The 15727-nt window shown below is 33.5% G+C and overlaps 1 long non-coding RNA gene across 4 annotated transcripts in view; it reads left to right on the top strand.

Annotated features, from left to right (window-relative positions):
• LOC118354260 (uncharacterized) overlaps positions 1-15727 on the top strand; it is a 151054-nt gene that overhangs the window by 99148 nt on the left and 36179 nt on the right. For 3 of the 4 annotated variants that reach the window (XR_007409969.1, XR_004814422.2, XR_004814423.2), the window contains exon 4: positions 1080-1807. This is a non-coding gene — a long non-coding RNA (uncharacterized LOC118354260). Of the gene's footprint in view, positions 1-1079; positions 1808-15291; positions 15381-15727 lie in introns of those variants that run through there. The other variant, XR_004814425.2, reaches the window with a different exon arrangement.

Raw genomic sequence — 15727 nt, 5'->3', positions numbered from 1 at the left:
TTAAAAACATATTGAGAGATCCAGAGAAGGGATAGATTTCACTGTTGAGAGATCAATGTATACAGGGAAATCTATCATTAAGACAACCGAATGCTTCTCTTGGAATTTTGTATGACTGACAAGTACATTACATGTGAGTAACTGGTACATCCAAGGCTGGTATGTCCAAGAGCACTAATAGTGATTTCTATACCTAGGTTGTGCTAAACATGCCTCTACATAGCCAAGCATATTATCTCAATTTGATTGTCTTTAAAAATCCTGTTAGGTACTATTATTTTAATTTTTCAGAGGAGGAAACTAAAGTGCAGAAGTCAGACATCTTATTCAACATCACATGTCTGCTAAGATTAGCAGCCCAGATTTGAGTACATGTAATTATACTACAGACTCCAACTCAATCAGTGTGATACATTGCCTGTTTTAATGGAGATAGATCTAAAAAAGAAAAATCTAATATATATGACATAGCTAATACAATTAGAATTAGTCGAAGGCTCCTCATATGTAGATAGCATATGGATCAGAGCTATGAGTAGTAAGCATGATTTCAGTGGGGTGAGATGAAGGGTGGAGTCGGTATGGGGACAGACAAGTTCTAATCTGAGGAGATTATATGCATAGTGGTGTCAAGTGAGATGCTGCAGGACGTGGTCTATACACAGCAACAGACTGTTTGGATGGAGAAAAAGCCATATAGAGGGAAAGGGAAAGAGCTAGAAAATGTGACTAAAGAAATGCTACAGCAATGAGAACAGAAAAGATTCAGTAATCTTTTACAAAGATAGAGCTCTGAAAACATAGACCACCTGACAAGGTGTGACAGCCTAATCCTTGTGAGGCATTTGAAGAGGTCACCATAGCTGTCTGAACCTGAAGAACTATGACCCTCCAGTCCCTGAAATCCTGCTGAGTTTCAGGCAGCCAGGGAAGGTTATCCTTAAGTGACTGCATGAAATCATTCTTAACATATGGGGCTCAGAAGCAATGCTGCATGTTGTCAGATACACCAGTTACACCTGTCTCAGAGAGCAAAGGTAAGAGCACTAACTACACCATGTACTGTGGCTTCTTCCTAGGCCTGTCACCATCAAGACCCATCCAGAAGCTTACTGAACAAAATGGTTGACTTGAGTACCTTCAACCTTGAGAAGGTGAAGCAAAAAGATGAAAATCATTTCTTAATGCGTAGCAGAGAATGGGAGAGTTTTGAGTTTCCATTTACACAAGGCAGTCTCATGCCCTTCTCGAGAGAGAGCAGCAATCGAATAGTCATATTAAAACTGCCACATATTCAGTTAGTCAAAAAGCAAAATGATACTTTTGAAAAGAGAAAAACAACCTCAAAAGTTTGGCAGAATTATGTCCTTGGCCTTCAGCAGAACACCGAAGCCAGGAGAGAAGTGCTGTGTGTTCCTCTGTTCCTCCCTTCGCTGTGTTCCGCGCTATTACTTGCTAAATCAATTGCAGCTGCTTACCTCGCTCCAGTGCATTTAAGCCCCTTCTTGGGGCTTCTGTAGCACCCTTTGAGAATTTCACCCATAACTCCTTACCAATTCCCTAAGCTGTCTTGATTTCTCTACCAGAAAATTGTTATTATATTTATAACAGCATTCTGAGAATATTTCACCAACCTGCTGACGAAACTCTCTTTTGTACGACCAATGAATTATGCCTTAAATGTCTTTTTCTCTCTGCATGATGTCCTAGATTAATGCGCTATATAATGTTTGTAAATACAACCATGTTTCTTCTTTAAAAGTCATTAAGAGGGTTTTAATAAACATCGAAATGATCAATGTGTTAATTGGTTCCAGATAATGTTTATCAAATATTTAGGAAGAGGAAATAAAGCACTGTATGGCAAATAATCCAATTCAAGGGAATAGTTTTATTGGAGGAGATTTACTTAAATAGGGATAGAATTTCAACGCTAAGAGCTTTTTTAAATACAAATGGGAAAATGAGGTAAGAATTAGCTTAAGTAAAAGTTAATGCAACATTAACTTTGCAAATTTGGTTGAACAAAGTTAGCAAATTTGAAGTTTATGTTACAAGATAAATCCAAATGGTGTACTTTGGTTTCGTGTGATAGACTGTACGGATTTTACCTTTATTAGTATTATTTGTTAATAATTATGTTCTGTATTATAAAACTGATGACCTAAAAAATAATTTCTCCTAATTCTAAATCTGAAGGCCTGTCCATTCATAGGGAGGAAAGTTATACAATGCAGGTCAAGTTCAATACTTACCCTAATTTACTCCTGCTTTCACTTTCTTTAAATGAGGGAATACAGATATAGATACGGATAGAGGACATTTTCTGTGTATATGCATGTATGTACTTTTCTGTGCTTGTGCTATCCAGCAGAAGAATTTGAATTTCAAGCTGCTATTAGAAATTTCAATTTCAAGAAATACTAAAAATTAACTGGTAAAATAAAGACACATTTCATTTTTTCCCTCAAAGCACCCTACAAACAGAACACAGGACAGAAAACTTTTGTTGAAGGATGATGGAAATGCAGCTGTTGTCTGTTCTAAAATTCCACAGGAGAAGCAAAGAGAGTTAGAGGGCCTAGAAATAATAAGTCCAGGATCACCTTTTACTATCTAGAAGTGCTATAACATTTCTAATATTAATAAAAATGCCTGTGCTCTCAAGAGAGCAGGAAAATATCAGATTCTCTACATTCTTCATGGCAACATCTTTCAAGTCTATTAGGAAAATTTGGTTTAACAGCTATTAAATGTTCATTTTCAACTTTGTCAATTTTTTTTTTTTCTTATAGTCAAATGGAGGCAAAGAATACTGGAATTTTCTGATCTGGAACCTAAAGTTTGTTGCATTCACATTTTATTTTCACACATTTTTACAAGACAATTAAACTGACACCCCAACATTAATGTTACACCTAATTTAGATGGAGGATTTTTTTTCCAGCAGTTTTGTTATTGTCATTGAAGAATACGATTGGAGGGGATACAGAGAGCAGGATTTTCTTTTTTTTTTTTTTTTTGAGAGCAGGATTTCTAAAGGAAGAATATATGGTTAACACAAAGAAAGTCATGATTTTTTAAAAATGTGAAATCAGCAGAAGAACATAAAATAGAACTCTACATTTTAACACTTGAAGATCTACAGGATTTTAATGAAATAAATGTTCTGAGTGATGCCAGGAAAGAAAAATGAAAACACACACACACATGCACATACACATTAAATGAATTAGATGTAGATATGCAGAAATTATATATTTTATTATACAAATTCTTAAAAAAAATAAATTCTTACTGAATTTTCTGTGGTATCTCCCTACAGTACAAGAAATAGCTTGCCAGATAACTGTGTTATAGGAAAAGACAAAGTTAAAAATATACATAATGTTCAGGTCACATAAATTTGTGATCATTCTTTTAAGGGAAAAATCATTTTTCAAGATTATACTTATTTTCAACATACATTTTAAAAATAATTTTGTTTTATGATGCAAATGAATGTTCTTGGCATAATTTATTCTTTGAACCTACTGACAGTCTATTGACCAGAAATTTTCAGGTTATATTTGTGCTTACTCTTTTTATTTATTTATTTATTTATTTATTTATTTATTTATTTTTACTTTTTATATTGTACTGACAATACTGCTAAGCAATCCTTTGCTTCTCTAATCTATTATGATGATTTGTGCTGCACAATCTTAAGCAGCTTCTACAAGATGACTAAAGAATTGAAGAAAACCTGGCCTTTGCTAGAGAGCTACATATTTGCAATTCCATAAGGTTTAATAGGATGCTGAAAACATGATGCTGTTAGGTATTTTTGCAACATGAAATGAAGTGTGGCATGATTTATTATTTCTTCCCTCAATGAAGGAAATGAGCAAGCCTTCTGTGCCTCCTACTACTCAATTAGTAGAGTGCAGACAGGCAGGAAGTGACCTATCAAAGTTCTTTGAAGTATATCATCATATCTATCTCTCAAAGCCAAGGCCAGATGAAACAATTAAAAGTCCACAAACAAAATACTTAGTTGAAGGATGCAACCAAAGAGAAGTGTGAAATTTCCCCAAACTCAAAATAGCAACGTCAGTTCAAGATGGCCTTTGTGCAAATTCTTTAAACATTCTGAGCATAGGTTTCCTCATTTTAGAAGTGGGGTTAATGATATTTATTAAAAAATATATGTTTGTCCCCTTATTACAAGGGACAATTTATCATAGAATGTTATTCTAGTGTCTGACATATGCCAAATACTCAATAAATGATGTATTTCAGTTAGTATTGCATTATTTCATTTAAAAGGAAATAGTATGCATTTTCCTATGGAGTGAGTGTGGGTGTGTTTGTACACACCCATTTGTAGTATGTGTACATAAGAGGGCACACACACACATACTAGATCTTATGTGAGAGCACAAACTGACTGCAAGGTTTAGATTTATTTGTTTTATATAAGCCAATAAGAGAACATAAGTTGACTAACAGGTTCCTGTCTGTAAAAGGATTTGTTAAAATTTAACTCAACCAAAACCAAAGATTTTCTTTCTTTCTATATAGCTTGCTAAACAGCCTTGATGACACAATGATGGCCACGAGCCAACATTAAAGGCCACAAGATGAACTTTTATACTGTAGAAATTAATATTTAAAAAATTGCTAGTCCTACACATCATTTGATCCTCACAATAACCAACGAATAATTGGTCAAGGCTAAACAGAATTGATAGAATGAGTACTGGAACCCAAGTGCAAGTGTCTGTTTTCATTTTAATTATTCATCCTTGGTCCATTTTGCTGGGTCCTAGTAACATAAATTCTTGTGTAAAGACAATGAAAGTGATATGATAGTCTCTGTCATATTCCTTTACTACAGTTAGAAACAACTGGCTTAGAAACAACTGGTTTACCTATCATATGAGCACACATCCTGGTAACACTAGGTGACTCTATACAATGTTCACATTCATGTTAGTTCACATTTCCTAGACTGATGTTTTATGAAAACTGTGTAGAGATTTAATATAATCTCTCCCCTCATTTGGTAACATTATTTGTAAATGAAGCACATTTTTGTCAATAGAAATGTTCATTTAACTTTTAAATAATATGGCATTTTTATCAAGACAATGCTACATTTATTAAACAAACATAGTCACGGCTGGCTGGCTGGTCACGTATGTCAAAGTCCTTAATGAAATGGAATATCTAAGGGAATTTTGGTTGTATTTGTAATTTTCCACTTCCACATAGCAGGATGGAAGATAAAATTTGCTTATTTGATTTTTGCATCAGTCTTTTGGTTACTTTGAAATAAAGAGCTTGATGTAGACATTCTTTGGAAACAACTGAAATCTTTTATGAGCAGTATGTGCATTTACCTTGGAAAGTATTAAAAATTTACACAAAGGTATTTCTTCTGTTTCCTGCTTTTAACCTTAAGAATTTCATTTTTCCTTAGCCCTTCCTACGTACTTCTTTTTCCAGTTTATCCTTTCAGGCTCTGTTAACAGGTGGCATGGAATATGGTAAGAAACAAGCAGCATGCAATATGGTAGAAAAATTCCTACTTTAAACATTGAACTAAACCTGGATTTTCAGAATTAATTCTTTCCTATTTTCCTTTCAAATACACTATTTTTTAGAGCAGTTTTAGATTCACAGCAAAATCGAGTAAAAAGTACAGAGTTTCCCTAAAGCTCATGCTCCCACATGTATACAGCCTCCCCAAAGATTAACATGCACATTAGAATGGTACATTTTTACAATCTGTGAACCTACATTAACATATCATTAGCACCCCAAATCCATAATTTACATTAAGGTTCATTCACTTATATTAAAGTTTAATACTGATTAAATTTCTTTAATAGGGGACTTTTCCAATTGTCATCTTTTTCTTTGTCAGATTATGTCTTTCAAGGAATTAGTCTACTTTATCTAGGTTATCAAATTGGTGAGCATAGTTATTCATAGTGTTCTCATATTATCCTTTTGATGTTCATGGAATCTGTAGTGATTTTTTTCTCATTCATTTCTGGTGATAGTAATTTGTGTCATTTTTTGTTTGTTTGTCCTTGTTAGCCTGGCTAGATACTTATTGATTTTAGAGATTTTTCTTTTCAAAGAAGCAGCTTTGGATTTTGTTGATCTTTTTCTATTGATTTCCTACTGTAAATTCATTAATGTCTACTCTAATTTTTTATTATTTCTTTTCTTTTGCTTACTTTGGATTTAATTCGCTCCTGTTTCCTAAGATGGAAGTTTCCTAAGATGGAAGCTTGGGTGATTGATTTTAGATCTTTCTTCTTTTCTAATGTATGCACTTAAAGCTATATATTTCTTTCTAAAGACTGCTATCACTGCAAATTTTGAGAAGTTGGCTTTTCATTGTTATTTAGTTAAATATTTTTAGATTTTTTGAGATTTCTTCTTTGGCTTGTGTTATTCTGAAGTATGTTGTATAATTTCTAAGTATTTGGAGACTTACTAAATCTTGAAAGAACATTGTAGGATTTTTCTCCTTCTGAAATCCATGAATAAAATGAATTATTATTAAGCATAATTCGTTTCTCTTTCTCCCTGTGTATATGTACACATTTGACTTTATTGTTTAAAATATATGCCTTGATTTTCCTTTACTGACAAAGATAGATATAGCATTTGATTGTATGTTACATCACCTTGGCTAACAGAGGATTTATGAAATATATATCTATGTAGGCAGGAAATGCGACTGCTCCATAAAATCCTTATGAATATCATAGAAAAATTTAACATTTAGAACTACATATTCTTAACTTTCCCCCTTGGTAGTTTTGGAAGTATCTTATAGGGTAGATATTTTTATTCTGAGAGTGTTAACCAGAGAAGTATTGTTTTCAGTATAGAAGAGTTTTAAGTGAAAAAGCCAAGATTTAAACCCTGATTATAAAAGTCTTATTTTGTTCATTGTCTGTTAAACAAAACATATAAATATGCACACCCATGAACAAATTCCTTCAATGCTCTATAAGCAAAAATCAATGGTTAAATAGTGAGAAAAACAGTTTGAGTGTTCTAGTTCCTGTTATTGATCTTTGAGCAATGCTGTGACAAAGACAGCAGTCTATGTTTTGCATTGATTTTCTTATATGCTCAAGATTAGCACTACCCAATAGAAATCAAATGTGAGCCATGAGTGTAATTTTAAATTAATCACTTCATATAAGATTAAAAAGAAACAAATGAAATTAATTTTATTAACATATTTTATAACCCAATATATTCAGCGTTATCATTTCATCAAGAATCAATATAAAAAAGATACGTTTTACACTTTTTTGTCCTGTCTTTGGAATCCAGTGTATGTATTTACAACACATCTCAATTTACATGCTGCATTTTCATCAGAAATATGTTACCTCTATTTAATTTCACAGAATTGACAGATGAATATATACGCTTAGGCATCTAAAGATATAAAATATATGGTTTCCCAATAAAGAATCGTTTATCAAAACTAATTTTCTGGCACACCTGGGTGGCTCAGTGGTTGAGCCTCTACCATCCCCTCAGGGCATGATCCTGGAGTCCCAGGATGGAGTCTGACATCGGGCTCCCTGCATGGAGCCTGCTTTTTCCTCTGCCCATGTCTCTGCCTTTTTGTCTCTGTCTCTCATGAATAAATAAATAAAATCTTTAAAAAACACAATTTTTTTCCTTTAATATTTGGATTTGAGAAAGATGGTCTTTTAAAAAATAATTGATTTGGCTTGATGCAAAAATCATCAATTTTAAAATTACATTTATTCAGTTAATTACCTAAGTTCATTCTTGTGTCAACTTACTGTATTAACATTCAATTCAAAGAATATTATATAAATTGAAAAGCAGCTCTAAATTCATGAATACCAACAGAATATTCTTCAATTTTTTCTGGAAGTATTACAGACAATTTACATAATTCTGTTGGTTACAATGAAAATTCTTTTCTATTAATTCATGTCAGAAAATAATGTAAAATTATTATTACTGTAGAAAAAGTTGAGATTTAATCATAAATTATCTTACCTGTCTAGCTAGCTAGGTAACAGAAAGTTTCTAGGTAAGTAACAGAAAGTTTCCACAGAACTTCAAATTTAGAATGTTCATATTTGGTGGTGGTGAGAAAATGTACATCACATTGCAATTTTTTTCAATTGCCTTTCATTGTGGAATATTTAGCAAGCATTCTTTTTGTTTCAAGGAAATCTTGAATTGGAATTAACAATCTGGTGAATCTTTCTAAAACTCTGATGCTATTCAGTGAGTTTTGCCAAAGTACAAGTCATCATTATCTTCTATTTCTTTCAACAGTTTCATAAACGTGATGACTCACAACATTTGCACATATCTATACAACAGTACTAACCATTAAACCCGTGATGATTTTCATAGAATCTGCTTCCAGTCAATGAACACAAATATTTTCCATATGCCTTAAAGAGTGAAATGAAGCAATAAGGAAAACATTAGTCTCTTGTTTTAGAATTCCACTAAACCTGGACACTTAATATAATAAAGTTTCTTTGTGTCATAATAGAAACTATTATTTCTTATCTCACTAAAAATTTTTTTTGGCAGATATAAAAGTTTTTAAAATTTCTATTCCATGAGTTCTGTTAATAGTCCATATTGATATCTGGAAGTCCTTTAAGACAAAATTTAAATCATCTAAAACTAAAAAAAGTACTTAGAATTTTGAATCAATTAATTTTTCATATTGTAAACAAAAATAGTCTTTTGTTCTACTGGCAACTGCTTGGTAGGTTCATTGAATTTTTTTTTTTAAAGATTTTATTTATTTATTTGAGATTGAGAGTGAGCAAGCAAAAGAGAGAAAGACTGAGCAGGGGGAAAGGGAGAAGCAGACTTCCCACTGAGCAGGGAGCCCAATAGGGCTTGTCCCCAAGACTCTCAGGTCATGACCTGAGCTAACAGCTGATGCTTAACCAACTGAGCCACCCAGGTGCTTCACTGATTTTTTAAAAAAAACTTTTTGCTTTTTGAATGCTATCTTTTTTAAACTTTCTGTAATTTTCTTTCAAATTAGCCACAATTGAAATAATAACTTCTTAGACCATCACTCAAAAATGACTTTCTTAAACCTAACTATTATCTATTTTATAGCTGGCCAAAAGTATAAGCTCACACTCTATTAAAATCATTAAAACTTTTTTGGATGTTTAATATTGAATTCAGGTTAATCAATTTTTTGAATATTGAGAAAAAATGTTTAAAAAATTTACCTTTTGCTTAAAAAGTCTATTACTATTTCACACCTTATTATTTTTAATATTATTCCCCCCAAGAGGTTTTTTTTTTTTTTCATTTTGTTCTGTTATAGCAAATTGCAACGGTCAGTATTCACCAAATTTGTAGCAAAACTTCTAATTTTTCTGTTTTTAATTACTATTAGGGATGTCATAGTACAATCCCTAGTCTGGACTGCATAGGTATTTATGACTTTGCTTTAAATTTTAAAGTTTGTTCATACCTTTTTTTCAATTTGAATTTTTTTTTTTACATCAGAATAATTTTTCCATTTAAAGTTTACTTATTTTCAGTAATCTCTACTTAAGGTAGGGCTTCAACTCCCAACCCTTCCTTAGATCAAGAGTTGCATGCTCTTCTGACTGAGCCAAGCAGGCACCTCACTCTTCCATTTATTTTTTTTAATTCTTTTTTAAGATTTTATTTATTTATTCATAAGAGAGAGAGAGAGAGAGAGAGGCAGAGACACAGGTAGAGGGAGAAGCAGGCTCCATGCAGGGGGCCCGATGTGAGACTCAATCCCAGGTCCCCAGGATCAGGCCCTGGGCTAAAGGTGGCACTAAACCGCTGAGCCACTGGGGCTGCCCACCCACTCGTCCATTTAATTATCAATTACAATTTATATAGGTAACATGCTATCTCATAAAATATTTAAAAAATACATTGCAGTATTACACAGCTGCATCTAAAAAAAGACAGTTCAATTGAATCTATGGACACCAACCTGATTGGCCATATGTTTACTTGTAATTCTGGAAACAATGCCTGAGTTCAACATGGGCACTACAATGCAGTAATGTTATTTTACATAATGACATAGTTAAAATGAAATGTATTCTTGTCAGAAGAACCATGTTGTAACACAAAAATATTATCAGTGCTTTAATTTTTAACTGTAAATTAAGATTAATTTAATTTAAATTTCAGTTACTTAGTTGCACTAGCCACATGTGGCTAGTGGCTATGTATTAGGGAAGTTCCAGATGATTCTATCATATTCCATAACATTGGTGTTATCAGTGCAATATAAATTTGCTAAAATGTCAAAAATATCCAAGTGTATTTGTCGAACATACATGTTCAATTCAACTATTGTCGCCACTCTCAAATAGAAAAAGATACTATAAAATACATGGTTTGCTCAAAGTCGTCAAGAAAATAGAAAATTTTAAATTGCTTTTTTCCCCATACCTTGTTTCCTGTGCCTTTGCTTGTCATTTTATATTACTTTTGTATTGTTAATGTTTAGTTCATACATTCTGAAATCCATCTTAAGAAGCGAAGACACTTCCTTCTTTTCGCTTCCTTTTTCTTCTGTTAAGTTATAATTTAATTCTCTTTTTCACTTATGTCATCTCCCTTCCTTTTCTTTCTTTCTTATTTTGCTTGGAAACTGCAATCATTTAAGGATTAGAATCGCATCTATTTTAAGTGGAGCATCTTGCATAAAATGTCTCATCCACAGTGATCAAAAAGTATTATGATGTGCATCCACAGGAAGCTCTTAACATCCATCAACAGACTTCTTTTCTGGCCTCCTTTGTCAGTGAAATGTGAATTCTGCATAAGGACATCATAGAAGGTTATAAGGTCAAAAGTGAAATATATTATTCTCTAGATGAAACACTGTAATATGTGTGCTGATTATAATTAGCATCCCAAATAGGGGTATTTCAGAATGCCACAAAAATGTGTTCTTTTATGCTCTTTTAAAATCTTTCACTTGATTTGTGGGATGGAAACACTAAAAGCAATTAAGGCCTTTGCCTTCTTTTCTATGGATATAATGTAGATAATTCTATGTTTGTTAAGATATCTCAAAGTAAAATGGTCTAATTTCAAGTTAGTGTAGACATTTCTGCTATATTCAATTTAAGCCATGTCCAATAATTCTCTGTGGAAAGGGAGAAGGAAAAATCTCATCATAACTACAAATTCTTTACCTATTGTTTTCCTTCATCTGTTATGTTAAATAAGATAAGGGTAAAATATATTCAGTCATCTCTGTTAAAAATCATAAGCCATTTTGTATCTATGAAAGAAATGGGCAAAGAGGCAAAGGAAAGAACAAAAACCTAGAATCAAATGTGTGAGCTAGAATGTGGAAGTGGATGTACAGTATTGATTGCATTTCCATATGATAGTCCAATCAAGTAAGTTTCTCATTTATACATATTCCAGTCCTCCTTAAGAGATGTGTGATATCCTAGAACCTGGTGATAAGAGTTTTTCGTTATTTTGAACTCCTTATCTTATCAGGACAGTTCATTTATCCTCTGTCATCTGCTGCACTGCTCTGTGGAGGATGTGAATATCTTTATTTTAAGAATACTGATCAAGGGTAGGCAAACCACAGCCCTTGGGCCAAATCTGGCCCTTGGTCATTGTATGCTCCACCTTCAGCTAAGAAAAATTTAAAAATACTTAAGGTTGTTAAAAAAGATAAAGAAACAAAGTAGTTTGGAACAAAAACTATAAGTGACTACAAAGCCTAAATTACTTATTATCTGGCCATCTACAGAAGTCTTCCAATCTCTAGTTTATAAGGGAAAAAAAAAATCCTTCCAAATTGTCAGTATTATTCTTGGGTACATTATCTCATGCCTAGCCCCCAACTGCACTATTTGATGATGAGTTTCTAAAAATTTTTAACAAAAAAGCTACTTTATTTTTTTTCCTGTTTATCATCTTAATCCCACCAATTTGCTGTGTATTCATACACGGTGTGGTCATTACTAGTCCATTTTGTAGAAAGCTCAGGCTCTTTACTCCATTGAAATTGATTTGTCAATATTCCAGGGAATTTCTTATTTATTAAATCTACTAAAGTGATATGCATTTGTTCACTCAGCATCACTGTTTGTATATAATTCCTCAGAATATAATTACTAATATATCTGTTAAAAGAATTTGTTTGTCTACCCTTTTTTTGGTATGTTTTATGAATTATCATCTTAGAACTCTAGGAGGTAATATCTTGTTTTAGTTGCGTTGAAGCTAGACATGAGCAGTGAAAGGAACGCCCTGAGGCAGAGTTCCAGTCCTTGAGGAAGGAATGATAGAGATAGGAACTGAAGACCAGGATGGTGATAAAGAGCTTACACATTAGAATCCCTGGGGGCTCAACATTCTGACCTCAAGGCTTCCAAGACCTTGGGGCTAACAGATCAAGAGCACAGGTGTAGAGCATGCACTCTCCTCTTCCACCTTTGCCCCAGCGTAACCCCTGGACTAGTTACAATGTTGTGCATTATGGTGATAGCTACCACTTACCACCACTCCCGCCATAGAGAAAGGCCGCCATGATGGTTCTGGTACAAATCTTGTAAGGTCAAAAACTCCCCCTCCCAAACTGCGTGAAGAGTCCCCTAAAGAAGCAGCCTCCTTTAGAGACCACCCCATGGTCTGTCACAGCTCCTTCCAGCTGAAAAAGACTCAACAAATATGCAATCCCCAAATAACCTAGGGTCTAATTCCAACAACCCACCCTTCTACATTGAGAGTATACATTTGCTTTAATAAATTCCTTTGTGCTTGTTACTTTCTTTCTGCTATGTTTATTTGGGTGGTTCCCCACATAAATCTTTTCATAGGAATTTTAAGAACTGAGACTTCCATTCTCACAATGCAATCTCTCTCATCGGTAACATTTTTTACCTCTTAATCAAAGTATGACTAAGTTCTGATAGTTTTAAAGAAGCCAAATTTGTTCTTGAAGTGTTAACTTATTGTATGAATGTATATGGCCCATTATTATTTTCTTAAGATTTTATTTATTTATTCATGAGAGAGACAGAGAGAGACAGGCAGAGACATAAGCAGAGGGAGAAACAGGCTCCATGAGGGGAACCTGATGTGGGACTTGATCCCAGGACCCGGGGATCAAGCCATGAACCAAAGGCAGACCCTTGACCACTGAGTCACCCAGGTGCCCCATGGTCCATTATTTTCTTATCACTTTCGTACATTACCATCTAATCTTTAAGGAAGTCACATTATATGAAATGACAGATTTGACCTCAAAACCTCGCTTCTGTCATGTGTATCAAAATGTTCTTAAACTGAAAGGACATTTCATGTTTGATATCTCATTCTTCACAAATATGACTAAGAATCTGCAGTAATTAAATTTTTGCATCAAATATTAGAGTTTTATATGTATTAAAATTCTGGTTAAGTAATAAAATGCAAACTTATTTCTTTTATGTGGCAGACTTCTTCAGATCAAAATTCGATCTCAAACACCTGTAATTCCTTTTAATGTTGTTTCACTATTATTTAAACCTTGCAAAAAATTCTGAATTGTCATATGTTTATTTATTTTTGCTTTAGTCAGGTTATCTGGGGATTTAACAACCTGAGGACACAGCACTAATTATCTCAAATGATCATGTCTAGGATGGGGGCTACTTAAAAATGAGGTCATTTCTGAGGCACCTCAGTGGCTCAGTCAGTTAAGTGTCCGACTCTTGATTTTGGCTCAGGGCGTGATCTTGGGGTTGTGAGACTGAGCCCCAAGTCTGGCTCCATGCTCAGTGGAGAGTCTGTTTGAGATTCCCTCCCTCACTTTCTGCCCCCCACCCTGCACACTCTCTCTCTCTCTCCTGCTTTTTTGCTCTCTTTCTCTCTAAATTTATCTATATCTATCTATCTATCTATCTATCTATCTATCTATCTATCATCTATCATCATCTTTTAAAAAAATAAATAAAAACAGGATAATTTCTATAATCCTTCAAGTGCAAGCAAAAACACAAAGTTAAAATTCCAAAAGTTTAGTTTCTACAGGTCTGTAGGGATCCTAATGTTAAATTGTTCATGCGATTGTGATTCTTTCCTATTAAAAAGTGAGATCTAGTGAAATCCCTAAGAGCACATCAGGACTTCAGCCACCTAAGATTTTGGGGAAAACTTTAACATTGCAGAAGTAATTCCAGGAGATCTTGTCAACCATGCCAATCTTTCGTCTCTCCATTCAAATTGACATTTCCTCAGTCCCAGAGAGTAATATAAAAATTGCATTTCAATGCCCATTCCTTCAAATATCCAAAATGAATTTCCTTAAGATTCCTGATTCTTTATTTATTTATTTATTTATTTATTTATTTATTTATTTATTTATTTATTTTTATAAAGAAGCTTAGTTTTTTTTTTTTAATTTTTTATTTATTTATGATAGTCACAGAGAGAGAGAGGCAGAGACACAGGCAGAGGGAGAAGCAGGCTCCATGCACCAGGAGCCTGATGTGGGATTCGATCCCGGGTCTCCAGGATCGCGCCCTGGGCCAAAGGCAGGTGCCAAACCGCTGCGCCACCCAGGGATCCCAGATTCCTGATTCTTTAATCATTACTTTTAAAGTTACCACTTAACAGATGTTTGCTATATGTAGGAATCCTCTTCTCTACAATAATCCTATAGGAGATAATAATTGATATTTTTATTTTAGGAAGTAGAAAATGAAACAAAATAAAAATAGAAAACTAAGGCCTGAAAGGATGTCTAAAATCATAACTAGTACTCTGCAGAATTGGTATTTCAATCCAAAAATTTCCAATTTAAGTAGCCATGAAATTGTTTCATTAAATTTATTAATGGATATGATGGATATGATACTTGGAATGGAAACCAATAGTCTGTATTCTTTTTTTTTTTTTAAGATTTTATTTATTTATTCATGACACACACAGAGAGAAAGAGACACAGAGACACAGGCAGAGGGAGAAGCAGGCTCCATACAGGTCTCCAGGATCAGGCTGAAGGCAGCACTAAACCGCTGAGCCACCCAAGCTGCCCCGTCTGTATTCTTTTTAAAACTATTTTTTAGAGAGAGATTATATATATGTAATATATATAATATATAAATACATAACAATATTATTAAATAATATAGATTATATATTATGTAATAATATACAATAAATAAAATATAAATATAAAATATAAATAATATGTAATTATAGTTATATAATATATATTCCATATTCTTATTTCAGTTTGAGTCTGCCAAAAAGCAAAAACAAACCTGGATTGGAAAAAAAATAACTGGGTAAAACACCCATGAAGAATAAGGGGAAAAAGCCAGGTGAGTCTTTGAGTCTGATGAAAATATGACATCTCTGGAGGAGAGAGGGAAAGAAAAGTGAATGCACATCAGGAGTCTTGAGCTATAGTGTAGTTCCAAGACAGGCTGTTGAGGGTAGATGGATGAGTGTGTGCTTAAGCCAGAGTTGCTTCACGTTGCAAGAATGGGCCAGCCATGCTCAGTCTCTGGCTAAAAGCAGCTTGAAAGGACAAAGCTTCCATTTGAAAATTGTGGGGGATCAATTACACTAATTGCAGCAGATCTAAGCTTGCATTCTGATGGCTGCCCAAATCCTCAAAGAATGAAAGATCACATTTTTCAAATAAAAATTCAGTACAACATAGTAA

Source organism: Canis lupus, chromosome 3, assembly GCF_003254725.2.
Source record: "Canis lupus dingo isolate Sandy chromosome 3, ASM325472v2, whole genome shotgun sequence".
Lineage (NCBI taxonomy): Eukaryota > Metazoa > Chordata > Mammalia > Carnivora > Canidae > Canis > Canis lupus.
The sequence above is the reverse complement of the archived record's forward strand: the minus strand, read 5'-3'. Positions and strand labels throughout refer to the sequence as shown.